We start from the raw sequence: 20,408 nt of genomic DNA on the forward strand, positions 1-20,408 counted from the left end.
CTCCTCGGCCGCTCCTCCTCGCCAGTTGTGGTTTGTGCTGTGTCACGTGATTCGCTCTTGCGCTTGGCAGTCACGTCGGCTGCTGCGCCCACCACCGCTCCATCGCTGGCTCTTGCAATTGCGGCACGTGATGCATCACGTGATTTGCTCTAGTAATGTAATTGTAGTGCCTGCTGACACAGCTTTCGTCCTGTATATCGTTGCTCAGCTGATTTCAGCCACAGCCAGTTTTTTTTTTAAATCAGTGAACACTAGCGATAAAATTGCGTTATCGATTAGAAAACATCGTTTTCACATGCGCAATCGGACAGAATAAAATGATGCAAAGCACGAGTACATTACGTGTACGAACCGACTGTCAGCAACAATACAGTGCTAAACAATGCAAATAAGTCTGCTTCCCCGCAATGCATGTCTGCTTTTATACAACAGAGGCGAGAGCGGCGCAGGGGAAACAAACGCGCAATTCTAGGAACTATATAGTAACTCTAGTTGGCGCCGTGTAAGGGCGCCCTCGTCCTGGGTTCGATGGGTCTCGGCCGGGTGGGCTTTCCAGGCGTGGCCGCGGTCGAAGAGGTGGTCGTAGTAGTTGTCATCGTTGTCGTCGCTCGGGATGTCGTCGTAGTGCTCGTGGTCTGTGCAATAAATGAATTAAAGAAGGGATCAAAGGCGTCAAGACAACAGAAAAGGCTGGTAAACAACCTGCCCACCGTGTCAGGCGGCTGCTGAATTAATCGTGAGGGGCTGCTCGGGAGGAACAACCTGGATCACAACCCAACCCAAGCAACTCAAATCCCACTGACGGCTGCATCTGCCGTCAGTGGGGCGCATCGCTTGACCTCTGCACCACTGTTCCAGAAGTGGTAGGAGTACTCCCAGGGACCTATGAATGTAGAGACTGACCAGTTGTGCATATATGGCGATTAACTCATTATCGCTATCCGAATAACTGCCATCCGTGAACACTGGATCTGATGATGATGATGACCGCGAATTTTTATGGCGCAAGGGATTCTGCGACCAACGATAGCCATGACACAAGGCATTTTAGCTTTTGCTCAAGGTGGGGTCAAAGACGCATTGCCGAAGCATATTACCCTAAATAAGCCGAGTACTAGACAAGGGGAAAGCTTGTACCCATTGTATCACCGGTCGGTACCCTGCGGGACTGGGGATCGAACCCCGAACCTCCCGTATGCGAGACGGATGCTCAATCACTAGGCCACGGTTGCGGCGTGAACACTGGATCTGAGCACCGGAACCGAAGGAAAAACCGAAGTGCTATCGCACGTAATTCGCATTGGCCTACCTACGCAAATCGAGCATAATTTTTTTCTCCTTTTTTTTGTCCTAGTTGAATCCGGCTGAGCCTCGTAAGACGAGCGAAAGCTCTGTAAAGCATGGTTATCCAAATAGACGCCCCTCTATATCGTAAAGATAATCGGGTTTCACTTGACGGTGACGACACATCATCGAAGCACTAGTTCCGGCACGTTGCTCATCCATTGCTTTGTGTGAAGGTAAGCACACGCTTTTGTACAGCGAATGGCATGTGACGCGGTGTCCGGTAGTTGCGAGAGTGCCGCCGGCCACGCATACGCAGCTGTGGCGAGGTGCAGCGAGGCACGTGATTCGACAGTTGCGAGATAGCGAGCGCCGTCGGGGCTCAACGGGCGCAGCTGCAGCCAGGCTTGAAGAGTCACGTGGCATGACGTCTGAGCCAAGCCTCCACTCCTCCTGGTTTGAAGGCCAAATTTCACAGCCACACGACCTTCAGCTTTGTACGGGAGGAGTACAGGTTTCGCTCTAAAAAATACTTTAGGGCTCTCACCGTCAATGGCTGCGTGCTCTTCTTCCTGTATCCCGGCTTGGTGCGGCAGCGCCTCCGAGCGGTAGAGCGCCGTCGCACTTCGTCGCACCAGGGAGGGGTGCCGGTCCTCTTGCGGCGCGTCGTGGTCACTCTGCGGGGCGTCGTCCTGAGGCGGGGGGTGCTGCGCAGGATGATTTTGGCCGTCTGCGTAGTGGTGGGGCACCCCGGTTCTTCGTCCTCGGCTCCCGCTACGAGTGCTCCGGAGGCACGACCTGCAACCGAGGCGACGGTTTGTAACATCGAGAGAGGAAAAATATATGAGGTGCACTTAAGCCTCCTTACGTGCGGAAATGAGAAAGCTGTGCGTGGTCCGCCACCTGCGCCATCTTCTGCGCCAGCACCGTACAATGCGGAGTGTTTTCAAAGGGTGACGCATGATGGCGCTACTAGTACACGCCAAGCATGGATAAAATTTGATACTCGCTTGATTGCGACATCTGTAATCAACATGCTCAATTTCTAGTTTGGTTTGGTTTATGGGGTTTAACGTCCCAAAGCGACTCAGGCTATGAGAGACGCCGTAGTGAAGGGCTCCGGAAATTTCGACCACCTGGGGTTCTTTAACGTGCACTGACATCGCACAGTACACGGGCCTCTAGAATTTCTCCTCAATTTCTCATGCAGGCCTAGTACATATTTTGAAGATACGTTTTTAAGAATTGCGCATTCACAAGTCACGCCTTAATTCAGCTTCAAATGTCGAAATGTCGTGGCGGACTTCAATAAAAGAAAAGGTGCCGTGGCGGAGTGGCAGCGTCCCCGTCTCGCACACCGGCGCCAGGTTCGATCCCTACCTACATCCCTATTTTGTTTTTTTATGAATGACAGCTAAAGCGAACACTTTTGCGCACAGCCTCTGTCTACAAATTCCGTCCACGCCACTTATGAGCCAAAAAAGGCTGTTGCCTTAAAAGACAGGAGTGGCGTACGCAGTGCAGTGGCCCAGGAGAAAAAGCCTGGTGGAGGACAATGTTCTGGGGGCCATTTTGTCCGGGGCTTTTAGCGGCGGCCGCAAAATGCATTACAGATGCTACGATGGGAGCGAATGTAGCGCCTTCTGGCGGTCGTCTCGGATAGTAGTAAACAATAAAGCGGATATACAGGGAGAACTTGCTCCTCCCCCCTCCCTTCCTTTTTCGGAAGTGGTGCGTCGCGGTTCAGGCGGCCATCTTATACCAGCTCGCTTAGGAACGGCAGAAGCTGTCGTAGTTGCTCTGGTGGGTATAGTTGCCCTTCCAGTTGCACAAAAAGTGACGTCATGGGATCTTTTTTATATTGGTAGCTGTTAGTATTACGTCCTGACAATTCGCAAATGGGCTGCTATGAGAGCGCTGTTCACGTAACGAATTAGGGGTTGGGGTGGTCACCACACAGCGCTCTAGTTTCGCGCCGCAAAAAGCCTCTACCTAAAAACCCTCTATAAGAGATTTTGGACCTCCTAAAAATAAGCACCCGATATATTAAAAGAGTGAAAAATTCACTTGGCGAGGATGCTTCTCTTTAAATTTTTGATTTTTGCACAAATAGCGACAGATGTGTGTGACCGTAATCAAACATCAGTTGAGACAGCGCTGGTGGTGCCTATTTGCCTCGGCGTCCTCATTTTTTCGCGCCGTTTTGTAACCATACATAACCAAGTCGCTCAGTTTTCCGTTCTGGGCAGCCACTACCTACTCACCGCTGCTGCGGGTGATCAGGAGAACAACGATGATTCCCACCAACATGGCGATGATGAGGAGAGTGGTCACCGTCCAAAAGTGGCTCTCCGGTTTCTGGGCAGCCCTGTAGGTTCCCAAGCGACAAGCCGGCAGTTATAATGAATGGCTGGTTGGTGGGTTCCGGTCGAGAACGTGCTGACCACATGTCTTAGATCACGAAGTAGCTTAACTGGGAAATCCCCTTATACTCACCATGCCTTCCTCTGTCTGCCTGGAGGTTCAGACACGTTTAAAAACACCCTGAATCATCGCTTGTCGATTACAACTGCCCTCAAGGTTTCCGAGCACCTTAGAAACGACGCTGAAATCAATAGATTTCCGTAAACGAGGAAAATGAGCGCAGAAGTCCAGTGTGCAATATGTATCTCTTTTTTCAAAGAACTCAAACACTCTGCTCACATTTCCCTACCCTCAGAGGTGACCTTGACTTCAGAGCTTCCCTGACCTGACCATGACCTGCCCTGAGGTGGTAGGTGATGGTAAACGCGATAGAGCAACAAATGAGGGGACATTAATTTTACGCTACTATGTGCAACACAGCGAAGATGATAACGGTAGTGCAATGTGCCCGCTTAAGCTGATGATTACATGGCTTTGGTGGGGCTGATTTAAGAGATCTTCAAGTAAATACTTGAAAATGTGGAAACATATCATCTTAGGTGAGTATCTTGACGTGAGACAACTGTCTTGGAGGGGGCAGGTATATTGCAGTCGCTGTCTGCGGCTCTCGCAAAATTCGGGGTGGTCGGGAACAGCGACGGCAGGGCGGCCTGCTCTTTTGCGCAGATGTTACGTCACAGTGTTAACTTAAACATGTGGTCACTATCAGCACACAAATAAGAATCAACAACATAATATCCAAAAATAAAAACTGCTGTAATTTCATTGGCTCTTAAAAACGCATTCTAGAGTTCGATTGGCAGGGAGGACATCCGAGTCCAGTGCATTCGTGGTGTCGAGAATTGCGAAGTACTGTTGGATATCTGTAGCCAAAATAAAGGGAAGCCGCTGAAGGGGCATGATAAATGTTTAGAGAATCGTTGCTTGCTTACCTGCCTGTGGATGCATCTGTTTGGAAAATAAGCGGTTTCACTCCACAAACCAAGCAAGTAGTAGAAACGAGTTACTTAAAAATGTACAGGCGAAATCTATTGAAAACTGCGCATTCTGCGACACCGTTTGAAGAATAATGTACATGATAAATCGATCACAAGTAATCTTACCGATGTGGCTTAAACGTGAAAGCTACCGAAACGTGTTGAACTTAAATTGAGGACAACGCAGTGAGCTATTGGAAAAATTATAGGTGTAAAGTAAAAGCCAGGAAGACCGCACAGTGGGTGAGAAAAAGAAAAGAAGAAACGAGAGTTAATGATATTCTCCTTAAAATAAAAAGGAAGAAATGGGCTTGTGCAGGGCAAGTAGTGCGAATGCAAGATAACCGGCGGTGGCTAAATGTGACGGACTAGATTCCAAGAGAAAGCAAGCGTTGCAGGGGGCAGCCGAACGTCCGTTTGGAGGATGAGATTAGTAAGTTTGCGGGGATAAGGTGGCTGCAGCGTGCACAGGATAGGGCCAGTTGGAGCGATGAGAAAGAGGCATTTGTCCTGCAGTGAGCGTAGATAGGCTGATGATGATGATGATATCAATCACAGCAATTAGTTAAACAGATGAGGGAAAAAAGGGGCAAAGTACTGTACTGATCGCAAACTGCTGATCGTAATGCGTAAAATGTTTCAGCCGTGAAAGTGAAATAAAATACTCGTTACAGTGTAAGTAACCGTGACAGGGCCCTTACCATCAACAGCGCTCTTTCCTGTAAGGGAAGTTTAAAAAACGAGGTCTCCGTAAACAATGTGAAAGTAGGAAGTGCTTTCTCGGAGTACATCGTTTGCCTGCTTATGAAGTAAGTATGCATATCGGAAAAAAATTCGCGAACATACCGAGTTCAGCATCCGAGGAATCGCCAACTGAGGCGACCGAGCCCTCTGCCGATGACCCAGTAGACGCACCGGACACTGCAGCTAATGAAAGGAAGACGTGCGACTTTCTGATCAGGATATTTTCACGGAAATCAGCATTTGCCCAAAACGACCATGTTTCCTAATGTGCGTGTACGTAGATAACCCCGCCAGAGCGTTACACCAGGTGTTTCAGAGAAGACTTTCCGTAATTTTCAAAAATAGTTTTTATTGCAAGTATTACCAGTGTTGGCGACACCAGGAAACAAGTGAATCGTTTTGAGTAGTAAGATGGTTAACTTTTAACTATTAGAGTTAGGCGCCCGGTTGCAATTACAGATTTGTAGCCGGTCGTTAGTAATAACCACATCAGTTTTTAAAATTTAGAAAACTATCACACTTGGCGCTGTGACTCGGAAAAATTTGACTACATCCTGCCAGAATACATGCGCTTTCTGAAATCATGCAGGCAAAGCAACCTTTACAGTGCACGTAACTAGTAAGAAAACCCAAATTTTGTCGAGCGAAAGAGCCAAGGGCCATCGCGTTTTCTAAATTCGGAAAACTGATATGGGTGTTACTAACGAGCGGTACAAATTTCTTAGTTATTTATCAAAGTTATTTATCAAAAATGATTTAACCAGCTTACTACTTAAAACCATTCACCGTGCTTCTGGTGTCCGCAAACTTTGATTCTACTATGCTAAAAAAGCCATATTTCCACCTCAATAAACCTATTTTGTGAATTACTGAGTCTTCCCTGGAACACTTGGTATATCTTATGCACTGTTACGTTATGTGCTGTGCCACTGAAAAGAGCGGCATCTCGGGAAACAATCAAACAGGGGCTACTATCTGCATGGAAAGGAGTATGCACAATGTGTCATGCCAATAGCAAATTTTTGTGGCCTGATTATGATTTGTTGGGTAGTTAAAACACGCTGAGCCAGGTCTAGATTTTCCTGCTGCCTGCCACTTTTGTGAGGCGCAAGCTCGTCTTAGGTCTGTGAATTCAGGGCGTTGTCGGTGCATGCGTCAGGAATTAGGACACGCTCAACACTGTCTATTTTATCTTCCCTTACCGGCTGAGCACATAACATCGCACCAGTACAGTCTGTATTTTACGCTACCAACTGAATGTCCCAGTTTTTTCGAAGCGAGTGCAAACTCGCGAAATTTTGCGTCAGCCTTTCTCAAGGTCAATCTTGATGCGCGTTTGACCTTGAGGCCCCGGTGCGCAGGGAAACCACGTGACACGCCAAGCAGAGGCGCACCTGCGTGCACTCGCCGGCTCCGCCGTTGTGATACCACGTGACAAGGAGAGGGTGTAACAGTTTCTACGTCGGCGGTTTCTACTTCAGTTTCTCCATGGCGTCGCCTTCAAGCCGCGTGCGATACTCCGGTCGACATAGCTCGCCGAGAAGGTGTACTGCAGACGGCACGAGCTAAACGAGCCGCTGAGACCAAGGAGCAACGAGAAGCTAGACTTGCGAAGCAACGGAATAGAGCTTTCGCTCTATACAGCTAGGTTTAGAAGAATTAAACCTCGCCAAATTTTTTAATTGCTCGAGCCATAGCGCATGGTCACATAGTCTAGTCTGCTTCTCAGAAGTCCGAAGGGAGGGATACTCACACGACTGGCGGCGGCTTGATGTCTTCGTGGACATGTCGCTGATTCCGAAGCTGTGGATGGCGACGAGGTTTGCTGTATCCTAGTCAGGCGAGATGGCCGACTACGGCGAATTTCCACAGGATCAACGCCTTTGTTTGTCAAGGTTGACGTTGGGGCAGCATGGAAAAAAAATCATTGGTAGTTTTAATGCCACAGCATTTCGGCTGTCGTCATGTGCTTTACTACTTCTCTGCAACAAAATTTTATAACTGGCCAATTACCTGATGACGTCATCAGGTCCCGTGAGTCAAATTCAGTAGTCAGAGGAGCACCACCAAATCAGAAAATCACACGAAATTCACAGACCAGTCGAGAGAAGTCACACACCTTGTGTTGCAATCACAACCTGCCCACAGGATTGTGAGCAAACTACCCACCATTGCCAAATTCAATGCAGTTGACTCCTGACCACCCTGACGTTACGCATGAGGCTTACGGGAGCTCGTGAAGAGCAACCTGGGTATAATAAGCCCCATAAGGTAGAACTAAAGGCGATACAACAAGCCGTGGCCTCTTAATCTTGCTAAAGGTCACCATTGCTGTGAGGTACGTCCTTCTGGAGGGGCCCCGTATTGTATTCGTCCACCTGGTCTTTAGCCTGACATCGCACAGTACATGGCTGTACTTTCCTTTTCGGCTCCATCGTAATACAGCCGCCGCTCTCGGTATTCTATCCCGCAACCTTGAGCTCAGCAGCCGAACGCCAAAGCTACTGTGCCACTGTCCATCGCGGTGGACAGCCGTGGACACGAAGGCCCGTAATGGTGTTTTAACAGTCGCCGCCACTGTGACCACGTGTGGGAGGTAGTCAAATTAGAAGGCTGTTGACAAAGTCTGCTAGCTGAAAATTCGCGATTCAGGACAGGAATGAACTAAAGACACGTACTATCGCGCTCAATATGAGTTGCAACGCGCGGTCATCTACCGGGGCTCGTTCCGTGGTGTGCCTCCTCCAAACAGTCGCTCGGAATTCTGGGAGAAACTGCTGTTCCAGGAAGCAACAGCGCCCCCGCTCAGGAAAAATTTTCTCCCAGAATTCCGAGCGACTGTTTGGAGGAGGCACACCACGGAACGAGCCCCGGTAGATGACCGCGCGTTGCAACTCATATTGAGCGCGATAGTACCTGGAACGGCAAGACGCTGAACTACGGGGAGAGGCAGCCATGCACGAGTGTCGGGCGCGAGACACCCATGTGACAGAGCTGCGCGCAGCGTTCGAATGAATTCTCGCGAGAGTGGTTGTAGCGATGGCGATGCTTCCGATTCGTACAGCTGCTTCTGTTGTCCTCAAGGAGTTACTGGCACGTACCCACAAGGCCAAGGCACAGGCAGCGACTGGCAGATGCTGGAAAAAGTTTTTAAATAAGAAAAAAAAAAGAATTAAGTATAAAGGAATGCAGAATGGTTGATTAAAATTATTAGTGCTCGCTTTGTTCTTTTCTAATGCACAGCAATCAGCCTGGTGCAAGGACAGATGAAAATGGTTCGAGGGCTATTTCTCAGGCATAGGAACAAAAGCCAGGCCCTTGGTACAGCAAGAGGAAGCGTTTAAAGATTAAAGTTGTTTTCAGGGCTGGGGAGGGGCACATAAGATGGGTGACGTGTGCTTTGACTTCTCAGGAGAGGCACACAAACATCCGGGTACAGAGTTCCGTGATGCTGGGATCTTGTGTAGCGTGTATGCACGTTAAGGCGGGTAGAGACTGCGGGGGAGGCTTACGTCAAGCGGAGGAACTGTAGCACCTGTGCGGTGCAGGAAGTGTTCTTGCCTCGACAAAAACCGGGTTGCATCTTCAAGGCTGGGTAGTTAAAGCGTTTGATGAGGCATGGGCTGCGAGGCAGGCCGCCTTCTCCGTGTATTTCGTATCTACGACGAGGAGTAACAATATGAAGCCGTGGCGACGGTGTCTTGTCCAGTCAAAGACGTTGACGGCCGCTAGAGCGGTTGTACAGTGCCACCTGCAAGTGAAGGCGCGAAATTTTTGAGCAAGATGTGGGTCATGATGTTCAGCGCGTGAAGCAATGCTGTCATTGTTGTTGTTAGCCTTATAAATTTAAAGATGACATATAACAATACTGGGGAATCGGCCGAGGATAGGGAGGCATAGGTTGCTATATAACTGTATATAAAAAGGCAAAAAAAAAATACGCGGGATAGCAACTCGTTGAAGCAATGTCGATTCTATCCTTCATAGCTTTTTGCAATGTCCGTAGCTTTGCCCTGTGCACGCGAGAATTCATAGAGAAATCCATCTTACAGAGTTTTTCACGCTGCCACTTCGGTATCTCATTTAAATATGTTTCTGGGGCGTTTTAAAAATTCCTTTGTTCGGGTGCATGCACATCGCCAGTAATGCAATCTTCGCAAATGCGCACGCCCTCGCATTAAAACCGGAAGCATCATCGTCACCATCGGGATTCGCGTTTCTTGGGTCGAATCGCTCGTGCAGCGAAGGTCTAAAGCGGTTGTGCGGGCGTCGCTCAGTGCTTTCTACGGCGCTTCCACAGCTGGGCATCTCACGTTAGTATGCCATTTTTACGTCGTTTAAGGAAACTAAGTGCAGCAGGTCGACTTCTGACGCAAATTTGCACTTTCACACCACAACGCCACTAGGGCTCCGTTTCACTGTTTTCTTTGTTATCGAGATAATTTGGGCATGCTCCGGACGTAAGGGCAGATTGCTTTCTGCACCGAAGTAACCAACTTTATTCGAACTTAAGCATCCTGCAGACATCTTCAGTATATACAACACGCTTTCTCACTTTGATTCATCGTGGCTTACGGGTGCTAAACCTCCTCGACTGTTTTTCATTGGAAGGCAAAACACGCAGGTGCAATGACGCATATTTCACATCCTTCAAAGATACTACAGCAGAGAGAAGGTTACGTATGCAATGTACCACATGGGGTATGTGGGGTTCGACACTCCACACCAGGTATTCAGGACAACGCTTACACAGTCCAGCTATGACTATATACCGCCATATAGTTCTTTTATGGCTGCCACGTCGGTCACTCCGTTTATTTCTCACAGCACGGATGTTGCCAACACACCATTTTTAAATGTTGACAGCCACGCACTATGTTGCAGCAGCCAACGGAACCAGAAGTGCTTGTCCTGAATTCTTAGTAGTGATGATGCACGTAGGCTATGAGAGACGCCTTAGTGGATGGCTCCGGATTCAGTTCGACTACCTGCGGTTCTCTGACGTCGGCTAACATTGCGCAGCATCCTAGCGCTTTTGCATTTCGCTGGAGACGAAATGCAAAAGCCCTCGGGTGCTGCGCAGTGTTAGCCGACGTCAGAGAACCGCAGGTAGTCAAAGTGAATCCGGAGCCATCCACTAAGGCATCTCTCATAGCGCTTTTGTATTTCGCCTCCAGCGAAATGCGGCCGCCTTGACCGGGAGTCGATCCCGCGACCTCGACTTCATCTGCCTACCCTTCGTGTGCATCATTCTCGGCCAGCCCGCACTTCTTTCCTTCTCTCTAGCCTACCTGCGCGATAACTACGTAACAACCTTTTGGCGCATGACAGCCTTAGTTGATTACGTGCCATAAAACGTAAGAACATCTTTTTGTACTATCACAGAGCCGCTCTCAGTGTGCTCTAAGCATGTAAACTAGAGGCTCTAGCCCTCAACTGGGAGTTTTAACCCGATAGCTCTCTTTTTCCCGAGTAATCACAGAAAAAAAAGGAAGAAAAAAGATTAACAGAGGGAGAGAGAGAAGCTGCTGAAATATAGACGCAGTGGACTGAAAGGGTTGACTTCGAGTCTTGAATCCATGCAGGCTAAACCAACTTCCTGCTGCAAAAGGGTGCCATTGCCGTACCTACTCGGCTGTGTGGGGTGGACTACTTCGGCTAAACATATTCTTACTCTCTTGGCTGAACACTGCTGGTGCGACGACATGACTAATACTACTACCAAAACTTCAAACCGCAGCGAATCGAGTGAGTATCTCGAGTTTCTGACAAGCAGAGGCAGGCATTCACGTTCACATCGTTCTCACCGAACCTGGAATACCTAAAGCGCGCTATAAAAGACTTTCTTGTTTGTTCAGTTTCATTCTGATAATTTTTGCACTAAAGCTAGATCCAACATTAACGTTTTTCTTTTGTACGAAAGGAGATGACAGACTGCCATAGAAAACCAATGGGGAACGGTCTTGAGTACATCAAGAACGTCAATAGAAAAAAAAAATGCAACACTCCTATCAGGTGATCTGCCGATATATTGATTGTCATAATGAGATCTTACATTGCATGACAAAACTGCGTTCATCGAAGATTTTCCACTAAAAAAAGCCGTTGTCTAGATTTGTTGGTTATGTTAGGGCCAGTGTCCCTTTGTTTCAATGAAACGTTTTTAAGTCTACCGCGGTGGAAGGCTGGCAGTGTTGAAGTCATCTGACCGCACCCTCTGCACTCTGCGGGGTCCTCATTGCTTCATTCGCTATCACCACAATTGCCACCTGAGGCGAAAAATGAATGATCCTTTTCTTTAACTTATCCCTGAATCAATCAATGAAAAAAAAAATGCTCGATTCTAAAGAAGAGCAAAGAGTAGTTTTCCTATTCACCGGAGCATTTAGAGGCCCCTTTTTTTCGTTTTGCATTTTATTTTTTTTTATTTTTTTTGCAGCTGGAACTTCAGCCCCATCTGAGACGGAGAGTTCAGTCAGGTCAATGGAAGGCTCGTCTGACGCTGATGCCGGTGAGTGTCAAGTCGAACACATGAATATTTTATTCAGCGAACTGAGGTATCATTGAATTGGAGGAAAAAATAGCGCCAAACCATGCACACCACAAGAAAGGAACGAGAACGAGACACGAGCGCTAATAGCACTTGTGTCTCGTTCTTGTTCCTTTCTTGTGGTGTGCATGGTTTGGCGCTATTTTTTCCTCCAATTCAAGTATGCACCAACTAGCCCAAAAAGAGGTCTTAATGAGGTATCGTATTTACCCGATCCTAACATGCACTTCTTTCATTGAAATCGCGACTCGAAACGGGCTGCACGTTACAATAGTACGCAGAACCGAAATCACGATAGGAACAGCACCAGCATCCTTACCATCGTCATATGCCGGTGACGCTTTTCTGCGCTGGCATTTGGTATGGTCGGTATCTTGGAGACGTTAGGTCAAACTGCGTACATCGTGGTCTATAAGGTGACATTTTTAAAATAGAAATCATCATCAGTTGTTTCGGCGCCGAGCTGCATGTTGTACGCGCCCCGAGCCGGTACCCGCTCACGCCAGGGTGCATAGAGCACGCACCATGAGCAAAAAGTAAAGATAAAAAATTCGCATCTAAATTGATTTCGCTAGAGAAAATTCAAACTGCGCTTTATTTACTGGGCTCACTCGTGGTGGCGGTCGCTTTCCCAGGCGGTCGTTAATAGCGGCAGAGAAAATTTCCGGTTGGTAACTTTAATTCGAGTAACCTCCAGAGCATGCGCCGCGCCGGAATCCGAAACTATAGGACTGTCGGTAGTTAGGTTTGCCGCTTCTCACCCTAGTCAACCTTGAAACACGGCAGTTTGTAATACGCAGAAAGTACGCCTTGTTATCGCGGTTGTGCCCCATTTGCCTCCAGCTGCTGGCCTTGCAGTTGAGTTGTTAGGGTGGCTGTTGTTTTGAGGTGCGCTCGTCGCGACGACAGCTAAGAAGACCCACCTATAGATCGACGAGGAGTGACACGGAAGCAAATATGAACGCCCCTTTACGCTTCAGCGCGAATTATGCTTTTTAAAACTATGTGATTATGAGAATGGGGCCTGCGTTATGATCGGGTAATTACGGTACTGGTTTGGTTTATTGGGGTTTAACGTCCCAAAGCAACTCAGGCTATGAGGAACCCTGTAGTGAAGGGCTTCGGAAATTTCGAGCACCTGGAGTTCTTTAACGTGCACTGACATCGCACAGTACACGGGCCTCTAGAATTTCGCCTCCATCGAAATTCAGCCGCCGCGGCCGGGGTCGAACCCGCGTCTTTCGGGCCAGCAGCCGAGGGCTGTAACCACTGAGCCAGCGCGAAATTATGGTGCTGGATAAACCTGAAAAAAAAAAACAAGAATTAGTGTTGTACTTAACGAACGAAAATAAGAATCTGGAAGAACCCGCGCAAAATCTAAACAAAAAAGCTTCAGCCATTGGGGCTAATGACACTGTGTACCTGTGCATGCATGCGGGCACTGTGCTGAAACCTAGATGATCTCCGTGATGAGTGCCCTACACGCTACCTCGATGTGCAGCTTTTTATCATTACTGCGGAAATTCTTCACACGCCTAAACGGACATTCACTTTCCGCCTTTTGTTTTTGGCTACTGCTCTAACACATGCTTCGCCCTCTGTCTACTCCAGTGAAGACTGAGATCAGTGGTAAGTGAAGGTGCCTTCAACCGGCATAACTCAGCAAGCGGTAACGTCGTATTCTTACGCGGGTCATAATGCGCAGAGCTATGCTTCACTAGCGCTGGTTCTATATTTTGTCGTTTGCTTAAGTTCTCAAACATTCTCTATGCATTGTTTGTGTGATGAGCCACAGGCAAGAGCGTAACAAAAAATCTACATTATTATGAGCATCCTAGGTATCTTCGTATTACTGGAACTTTCCATGAGGAGGCGCTTCGAAGTAAGTTGGATATGGCTTTGGAACATAACATATGCGTACCACCAGACTGCGAGGGATGTGTCCATACTATGTCCATTTTGCTGTGCACGAGTGCCACAGACTAACACAGTCCCTTTCCCAGAGCCGCTCGAAGCTGCAGATTAAGTTCCGTCACATATATTTCCTACTTAGACGAGGAAAGCAATGCTGCTAGGGACCTATGCACGTTTGGTGTAGTGTGTGTAACACAACGAGTTTCGATCGATATTCCTGGCGGTAAATTATCAGTGGTCTGTTCAATGTAATCCCATACAAACCCGTGCATTTGATACCAAGAAAGGATGCCCCCACAAAAAATAGAGCATTATAAGCGTTAAATGTTCGTGGGGTTCGGGGAACCGCCTACCATGAGTATGGGGTAGCGGTAGTTCGTCAAGGAGCATTCGTCGTACCTATCTCATGCTGTGAAATGCTTCGTCACCCAGTCACATTAAATAATCGATTTTAAAACGGAATGTTTCCGTAAGGACAGCCAAGTATACAGACGCAAGCACGTGTGCATATATATTCATGCACCTACATACACCAATACGCTTCATTATACACGAACGTACCGTCTTTGCAAAGGTAACCCATGAAAGGAGTTGGCTTCTCGATCAGGTAGTGGAGGTGAAAATAAGGATTTTCCTTACTTTACAATGATTTAAAGCCTAAGGGGTGCCAAATGTACTCTACTACACAATTGAGAAACGAACCCGTTAGCTTAGTTATTTCTCGCAATGATGGCGCATACTACCCGTACGATCAATCAAAGTTGGTTTGAATTTCGCGCTTTGTGTTCTTTTCCAGAGCCATTTGCAACAGAGTAAGTAGACTGAAGACTTCCTATGCCACTTTCACATCAGGCGTACTTGTTTAAAGATGGTCACATCTCATCAGGAGGGATTGGGAGCACCCTTCATTTCGTGTTCTCAGTCACCTGCTGTTTTTTATTGTGCCACGGCGATGCCAGCACAGCTGTTGTGAAACTCTGTGTGCTGGTCTATCATCGCTGCTTACTATGCGGACTTCTAGCCAATTTTGGCCACATCAGACGTTTACTTCTCTCCAGCGTAGTATAAAATGAACCTGAATTCCCAGTGCCCCCTCTTGCGAAATTTCAGCCTGAACAAGCCATTCGCTTAGGCAAGTCAAGCATTATCCGGTTCTCTCTGAGGGACGCAGTAGTCTGTACAGGTCAGACAAGAATGTGAGCGGTCTCATTACATAACTGCTTCCTTCTTCAGTCTTTGTGAAACACCGAAGGGCTCAAGTCGTCCTGGTTCGTATTTGCAGGGCGCCTGAGAAGCACACCAACCACATGTGGCCGCTGACCGCAGTGCTCATCATCACGATGCTCGTGGGGATCATCATTGTGCTGCTCTTCAGCCGTGGAGGTAAGTGCAGGCTGCGCTGAGTACAGCTGTGGCCAACATGCCAGAGACGCTAACAAGAGTTAAGCTTTTCAGAAGAGAGAAAAAAAAAAACTGTCCCAGTTGCCCTAATAGATGCTTACCTGTTCATTCTTGAATCAGAATCCAATTACATGAAAAATTCCTAGTAACGAAATGCTTGGACAGCGCAAAAAGATCACTCAGAGGCACTGGCCTTTGTGCCGTTGTGTAGATTGGTTTGATTTGGTTTGGTTTATTGGGGTTTAACGTCCCGAAGGGACTGAGGCTATGAGAGACGCCGTAGTGGACGGCTCCGGAAATTTCGACCACCTGGGGTTCTTTAATGTGCCGATGATTTCTGGCTGCATCACCCTCATTACAAGTGCTTTTTCCTCCATCAAATTCACATTGAACAATGCAAAGCAGAGGGTTCCAGGTACGCGTTTGAAACAGAAGTCTTCAGGAGGTTAAATTCCTGGCGCAGACGATTGCATGTCGGCGTCTTCTGAGTATAAAACGTGTAACAGTAAATGCAAGGTATTTTATTTCGCTCCTTGCACAGCGATAGCTGCTTCAGGATGGTCCTGGCGCATTAGCGTAGAGCGTCGATCCTGGTCGCCCGCACCCTCGCACATCCGGGCAGCGGCACCGGTGGTGGGGCACAGCGCGTTCGCGCCGCAGGAAGAAGCAGAAGAATTTATTTCTTTTGGGGCGAAAAGGGCTGGGACAAAAACAAAAAAAGTAATAGTTAAGGAAAGGAGGCGCAGTATGTGCAAGGAGCATGGAGTGCGTATGCGGCGCCAATTTCCGCCGGAACGGTGACCGACGCAGAGGCGCACATAGGCGCCGGAGAGTGGCGCTGTGGAAGCGACGGAGCGGCTCTCATACGAGGCAGCTCCGAGCTTAAATAGAACTTATGCGCTGACCTGACGGCCAGACCTGGAGTGTAGACGCTGTAGGTGAGTCGCGCTAAGAGCAGTGCCACGCCTGAAGCTGAACGACAAAGTGAGAAGCTGGTGCTCGTGGGGCGGCATGTAAGCGAGAGGCAAAACCACAGAAATATGAAGGCTGGTGTAGTAGCGGGCGCTCTCAAAACGTATGAAGCATTCGCAAAGAAAGCAAGAAAAAAACGCAAAAGCAAATGGACGACCACGTCACACAAACATTTAGTGCCGGTCAGCGGTATTACCCCGAGTATTATAGCTTTGGCTTTCGTTGTTTGCCGTTAGGGCCCGATCCGCAGGAGCATAGAAATTTTCTAACCATTCTTCCTCTCTCATACGTGCCGCATGGTAAGAGTGCATTTATACATTCTGAACAGCACGTAAGGATGTAAACTTGGTCACTCAATCCGTACTGATATACTTTTGGACTGGGAAATTGCTTTTGTGCCCACCTTTCTTCTTGTCCGCCGTCTTTTTGCGCTGTTTTAGCAACGTTTAGTTTGGGAAACAGTTTGCTGCCATGTTTAATTGAATGCACCGTTGACTTCTCTGCATTCGGCTTGCGGAGTTGGTGCAATGCGTTCGCATTCCCTTGGCATAGGGCAGTGAACGATAACTGTTGCGCTCGCATCTGCGACTGCCGGCGTTCTCGTATACGCACAGTACGCGCTGCAATGGTTTAATGACGACACGTTGCAGTTTCTGCACTTTGCGTATGGGGTGAAACGGTAATCGCTAGGGTTATAACCTTCAAATCGCGTTGAGCAACACGAAGCGACAAAGGCCCTAATGACAGCCTTTATAGAGTCGTAGTAACTTGCTGTCTATTTCATGTGTACGCGCGAAACTGTTTCTTGCAAATACAACGTCGTGTTATTTTAACTGTTACCACCTTAGCACTCTGTGTAAGGAAAACAAAATCTGAAGGTGTTGCTGGTCCCGACTACCTGAGATGCACGTTTGCTGCCCATGATTTCTCGTCGTCGCTTCATCAGACAGTACATAGCCATACGCCCATTTTTATGCGAAGCATACTACTTTAGCTACCACTTCAGCCCTTCACTGTGGTTATGCGCCTCCAAATCACGTGACACGATCATGCCACACCACGTGACACGATGACGTCACGGCAGTGGAGAAACGGGGGCCCACCTCGCGCCGTCGCTGTGGTTGTGCGCCTCCAAATCACGTGATACATGACGTCACATCACGTGACACGATGACGTCACGACAGTGGACAAACGGGGGCCCACCTCGCGCCGTCGCTGTGGTCGTGCGCCTCCAAATTTCAATGCAAATAAAAAAAAAAAAATTCGCCGCCCCCGGGAGGGCTCGAACCTCCAACCTTTCGCTTAACAGCCGAACGCGCTAGCCGATTGCGCCACGGAGGCGGGGCTGGGATGAGTCGTCTGAAAAAGGGTTCTGTATCATGATCACCTGCAATTGTGTCATGCTCGTAAGTGCGTTATGGTGATTGTATTGGCCATTGTTTTGATTAATCTTTCAATTACTTTAGCTAATATTACTTAACTCAGATAGCAATTCATTGCCTAAATGCCTCCTAAATGTACCGCTGTAAAGAAAAAAGGTTTAGTAGTAGTCTTCAACAGACGATAATTGATTTCTTTCGCATGCTAAACCGGTCTTAAGTGTACGGCCGAAGGAGGTTGCTCAGGATCGCGAGCGGTGGTAGTGTAAGGTCATTCTTCATAGGATCATTTCTATAGGATGATCGCCGAGTCGGAAGTCGCGATTTCGGAACACACTCATCCACGATGAGGAGTGGAGGGTCTCCGCCTGAGCGCGAAGCCGGCTACGGAACTATGGGTTCCGACCCGGGTTCCTGCCATTGATGACCGTTCCCCTAGGCTTAATTGTCTAGTGGGAGGGCGGAGACTCAGTCTGAGTTTTTGAGTGTGCATTTTTTAATCGAACCGAAAATAAGAAGTCATGCCATTATAATTAGCGAGGACAATAATGCAAACCACTTATGCCGTCACGACTTCCGGTGGATGTGACGTCATGGCGTTTCCTTTGCTATATCGACATTTTTGCCTATAATTATTTACTCTGCAGTCTCCGTACTTGGCTTCTAGGTTCATTTTCTTCCTTTATCAGAAGTAACCATTGGATTTCTTTCATGCGAAGCATACTACTTTAGCTACCACTTCAGCCCTTAACCGTGGTTATGCGCCTCCAAATCACGTGACACGATGATGGCACACCACGTGACACGATGACGTCACGGCAGTGGAGAAACGGGGGGCCCACCTCGCGCCGTCGCTGTGGTTGTGCGCCTCCAAATTACGCGACACGATGATGCTTCGCATTCTCCAGGCTTAACCAAGTTAAGCCTCAGCCATTTTTTCTTTCGATGGACGCAAGCCGTCTTCATCCTAATTTGGTAGGCACCAGAACTAAACTGTGCGTTACGCAGTTTTCCGACGGCGCGCAGCAAATGACCGCCACCAGTGAGGGTCACAAAAAAAAATTTAAGGGCACACTTAAGCTAGCTTTAAGGGTATGGCACGATAGAGTATTGAGTTAACTGCCAAACATGCAGACGGTTATTCGCTACTTTGCATTCATAGATCCCTGCGAACCGTCATCATATCAGCTTCTAACGAGGGGCCTTGTGTGGTCCAGGTTGCTCTTCCCGGAGGGATCAATCAATAATTGCACTGCAACTTGTCACGGAGGGCAGTTTGATCCCTATCTTGTGGCCAGGTTGTGATGACGCTGCATGGTCACGTGACCTAGGTCGCCCACCTGCTTCCTAGGTTACTCTCTGGGCCCCACCTGCAAGAATCATGCTAGTGGTTTTCGCCCACAACGCCGACAACACCGACACCGAATTTTCGGGACAACGGTGCCTTTAACGCTGTCGCGTTGCTACGCAAGATCACGATTTCATCTCGCTATAATCGCTTAATTGTATGCAGCGTTTGCTACAGTTTTTCAAAACAGCTTCAGTACCCCTGTACGCGGCTTCCAGCTCAGCTGCTATTCTACATTTTTTGTGTACTTCGAACGAGTCAGAAACAATAAGTACGGCCGGAACAGAAATAAATTCCTTCCCGGCGTGCATTCGTTGCCTTTCAGGGGGCACCGACACTGCGTCGTGGGGCCACAAGAAGCAGCACTGCCCAGACGCGACCGGCGAACACCAGTTGGTGCCCTCCACGACCCAAGCCACGGAGGCACATCGTGCAGCGAAGAAGCACACAAAGCGCACCCCGGAGCCCTGGTGCGACGAGGACGGAGAAGAGCCACCCTGCCGCGCCAGACCCGGAGGCGAAGGGACTAGGACCCCCGCTGCCGAGACCGAGGCCAGCGACGCGGTGCCAGAGTCGGCGACCGTCACCACGGTACGATGCGGACGCGTCGACGTCCCTTTGGCAACGGCATCAGTGTAGTGCCCTCAAAGTACCTTAAACGGTGTTGGTGTCTCGATCACTAGAGGCATTTGAAATCAATTTTAATTATTAGCGTGAAGGCATTATTCTGCTCTGTCGCGTCAACAAAAAGTGTCCGCAAAATTTGTCCGCGCGATTACGTCGTTGATAAATGTGTGAAAGTGTGATTGTGACAGATAGTGTGCGATAAAATGTTGCAGTGGGATAATTTGGTTGATGAGTTGTAATTATTGATATAAATAAACGTGAAAAAACGCGAAAAGTACACTTAGACGTCAAAATAGGCAAGGACGTCGATATTGCACGTGGACGTCAGAACAGCCACAGACGTCGATATAGTATGAGGACGCTTTGCTTTCGCATTGCTCCAATGCGGGTCGCTGCAGTGACCTCAAAGTTTTTTAGATGGTACGGTAACAGGAAGATGATACAGATTAGGCGGACAAAGAGGCCGGGTATATGTCGGGACATCCTATGCTATAGGGTGCATTGGTGTAATACACTGAAACCAAAAGCACTCGCGTTCACATACTCATTCTGTGTGAACGTAACACATCTGAGCTCAGGTGAGGTCTATGCATTGCATGTGTCCTGTGTGGTCAAGTCTCGGTCATCGCGCTTACCAAGACTTGGTTAAATGACATGGTTCCTGATGATGTCATTTTCGCCTGTGACTCCGAATTCAACATATTTCGTTGTGACCGCACGGGCCGTAGAGGTGGCGGTGTTCTTCTGGCTGTCAATAAAGTGCTCACTGCTGTGCCTATCGAGGTCA

General features: G+C 48.3%; 2 non-coding genes across 2 annotated transcripts; one reads left to right on the forward strand and one right to left on the reverse strand.

The window, feature by feature from the left end:
• Positions 1–17,534: 17,534 nt before the first annotated feature.
• On the reverse strand, positions 17,535–17,608 carry TRNAN-GUU (transfer RNA asparagine (anticodon GUU)). The gene has a single exon. It is a non-coding gene; the product is annotated as a tRNA-Asn (tRNA).
• A 305-nt stretch (positions 17,609–17,913) lies between these two features.
• On the forward strand, positions 17,914–18,125 carry LOC149331625 (small nucleolar RNA U3). Its single transcript, XR_016285374.1, has one exon. It is a non-coding gene; the product is annotated as a small nucleolar RNA U3 (small nucleolar RNA).
• The last annotated feature ends 2,283 nt before the right edge of the window (positions 18,126–20,408 follow it).

Source organism: Amblyomma mixtum, chromosome 8, assembly GCF_055824585.1.
Source record: "Amblyomma mixtum isolate Tamu chromosome 8, ASM5582458v1, whole genome shotgun sequence".
NCBI classification, from domain to species: domain Eukaryota; kingdom Metazoa; phylum Arthropoda; class Arachnida; order Ixodida; family Ixodidae; genus Amblyomma; species Amblyomma mixtum.